General features: G+C 50.5%; 1 non-coding gene across 1 annotated transcript; it reads left to right on the forward strand.

The window, feature by feature from the left end:
• Positions 1–2,801: 2,801 nt before the first annotated feature.
• Positions 2,802–2,873, forward strand: TRNAT-CGU. Its single transcript has one exon. It is a non-coding gene; the product is annotated as a tRNA-Thr (tRNA).
• Positions 2,874–3,239: the final 366 nt, after the last annotated feature.

Consider the following 3,239-nt stretch of genomic DNA (forward strand, 5'->3'; position numbering starts at 1 on the left):
GTCCCGACCCCCAGTTTGAGAACCCCTGCCCAAGTCTGTAGCTAGGCCCAGAGCCGCTGCTTGTGCAAGATTCATCCTAGTCAGTCCTCTGTTGGCAAACATCTCGAGGCTGATCTTCCAATTGCCACTTGCCGAGAGTCCTCTAATATATTCATCCCAGGATGCACTTCTGCCTCTACACGCTCCTTGTTTGAGTGGGTGACACCACTCGTTGAACAGATGCAGACCTCCTGGGGTATGTGACACAAAGTATTACGTGAAGGGAGATTAATCATAGAAAGAAAACGCGACTGAATAAAAGTCGTCCTGACTCTAATGTGTAAATCTTGTGGAGTCTATATTAGCTTTCTGGAAAAGTTTTTAACTTTTGTAATAGTGCCAAACTCTGTATTTCTGTCCTGTTCTGAGCTGTGTTATCCCTTACAGGTTTGATTATAAGTGGTGGATAGTATATTAGTTACTCCTTACATACCCATCAGCAGCTAGATAAACAATAACGCCTAATGATTGTGCAGTTGGTTGCTTGGGAGGTGATTTCCGATGTTTTTTTAATTTGAAAAGCAAATTTTTGTACTTAGCAAAGCAACTGTTCACTTTCCAAGCCAGCTATTTGTTGGGCTGAAGTCCTAAAACGAAGTCTCGGTCTTTATTTAATTACCCAAAGGGGGGTGCAGGGAGTGTCAGTATAACAGAATACATGTACTTTTTTTAGGATGCCCTGAATCAAATAAGACTGAACAGATGCCTGGATGCAAACTGACAGATACATTATAGAAAGCTAGCTAGATTAAATTATATCATATAAATATTCCACTTAAATTATACTGTTTTCAGGAGGAAGACATCAACCACTAAAAGCCAAGTAAGGTATGTCCATTTAAAAACTGGAAGCCAAAAAAGTTATTTCAGTGCAAAGCTACATTATGTGTCAAAACTACACAGTCCAAATTCTCCCCTAACAACAAGATATCGGGTGAAATCGCAACTGATTCACTTCGTGGGGTCTGACCCAACATTAGCCAGAAGACTGGAGATTTAGTGGATGTAAACCTAAAGGAGAAAACGTTCCTAAAGTGGTAGTTAATATTAATGTTGTTATGATTTTATTGTATTTTATTATATAATGAATAATAATAGGATCAAACTACAAACACGAGTTATGTTATATGTTATATAATTATATTAGACTGCAGGATGTTGTCCCAAAGACGTGAGGGAAACCCACTTTCTTGGGACGTTTCACGTTTAGACTGGACGCTGTGCTAATAATTCGAAGCGTGCGGCATGGAACACTTCGCTGTACGTGCGTTTAGCACTCGTGAAAGGTCCCAGATTGGTAACTGGGGAAACAGCCCGGCTTTTTAGCCAGCTTTGTGGTGTGGCTACTGCTGCATCGCTATAGAAACAGAGTGAACGCTGTAGCATGAAGCGCTCCGTGGCTTAGAGGATTGGATGTGGGTTAGGAAGCGTTGTACTTTGAGGTCGCAGGTTCAAATCTAGCCAACTTCATCAAGCCATTGTTACTCTGGTGCCCAGATTTCAATGCACTGGCTGGGTAAGGACCTTGCCCCACCTAAGGGGGGGGAGAAAGATAGCTGCGCTCTGAGGACAGCTAATATCCTTGGATCCAAGCCACGATGGGGCTGTCTGTCCCTCCCGTCATGGGGGAGGGGGAATGTCTCTCTCTCTGTGTCTAGGGCCGGTTGAATGTCTGAAAACTCGTTCTAGAACGAGGCCTACATTGCATGCCGCATTGCATGAGTCGTGGAAGTTTGCCACCTTGGGAAGAGGGAGAAGTGAACGTCTTACATCCTGGTGGGGGAAGGTGCATCCATAACATGCCACCTTGAAATCCCCGATGGATGCATGGGAAGCTTGCAGTCTAATTTACATGGTTGCAACCACTTATCTTGGAGGGAGCAGGGTGCTACGTGCATGAACGTGGAAACGGGGCTACTTTGCTGCAGCCGGTGCTCTTTTCTCGTTGGCGAGCGTTGCAGACGGGAGCTAGAGAAAGGTGCACTCGCCCCCTACACACGTTCTCACAGGGGAGGATTTCATATCTATTGAAAGTTTGTCCAAGGTCGCGTTGCAACTTCTGGCGGGTTTTTCAGAGGCAAATTGAAGCACAGCAAGGGAAGAGTTGGTTTAATGCATTCCACGGTGCATTGAGGCCTGGACTGCTCCTCGCAGCTTTATAGCTACTAGGGATTTTTGGGGGTCCATTGGAAGGATTTTGAGGTGCAGTCGCGGAGGACGTGTGCAGTTTGCACACAGCAGACCTGAAAGTTGGTCTCTGGCCGCTTTGCGGCTGCTGGCTTTTGCTTTAGTTGTACTAGGGGGAAGACGTTATAGGGTGAAAGAGGGGGGCCGCGGTGTATTGCAACCCTCCCTCCGTCACTGCACGCATGAGTCCTGAAATATCTTCCTTGCCTGCTCTAGAGCTGCTGGTGCTTGGGGGAACTGCATGGAAGGAGCGGAGGGGTGCAGCATTGCATTACAATCCACCCGTCCCCTCCCCTCCGGCAGGCTGTTTTACATGCATAAGGCCGGAAAGTTTATCCGTGGCTGCTTTGGAGCTGCGGGGGTTTGGCAGCTGGGCGCTGTGCTCCGCGCGGGCAGCGGCGGAGAGACCGTTGGGCCACGCGGATGGAACGCAGCCCGGGCGCATAGACCGTTGGGCCGCGCGGAGGGAACGCGACCAGGGCAAATAGAACGTTGGCCCGGGCGGATGGAACGCAGGCCCGGGATCGTTGGCTGCTGCCTTCCACTGGCTGCTTTCGCCTGCTGCTAGCCCGTCAGGCGCGGTGGCCAAGTGGTAAGGCGTCGGTCTCGTAAACCGAAGATCGCGGGTTCGAACCCCGTCCGTGCCTGAAAGGGAAATGGAGCGCCCGGGCTGCTGGGGAAGGGGAGTCTGGCTCCGCCTTGTGCAGCCTCTTTTTATTTTTCAGCCTCTGCTCCGTTTAGTGAGAGACACAAAGGGGGCCCGGGCTGCAGCGCCGAGGGGACCGTGTAACCTCCCCCTGCTCCTCCCCGGGGAGGTGCTACTGCACGCAGCGGGCTCTCCTGGCGCCGCCGCACAAAGGAGCGTGCACCGCTCCGCACGGGCCCTCCAGACTGCGGGGCCAGGAGCGCTGCAAGGGGGTGGGATTGCACGTGCTCTGTAGACCCCTCCGAGCAGCGATCTCTGGCCCTAGCCTAAGCTACCAAAGCGGAGCCGAGACTGTACCGGGAGGACA

Source organism: Trachemys scripta, chromosome 14 (genome assembly GCF_013100865.1).
Source record: "Trachemys scripta elegans isolate TJP31775 chromosome 14, CAS_Tse_1.0, whole genome shotgun sequence".
NCBI lineage: Eukaryota > Metazoa > Chordata > Testudines > Emydidae > Trachemys > Trachemys scripta.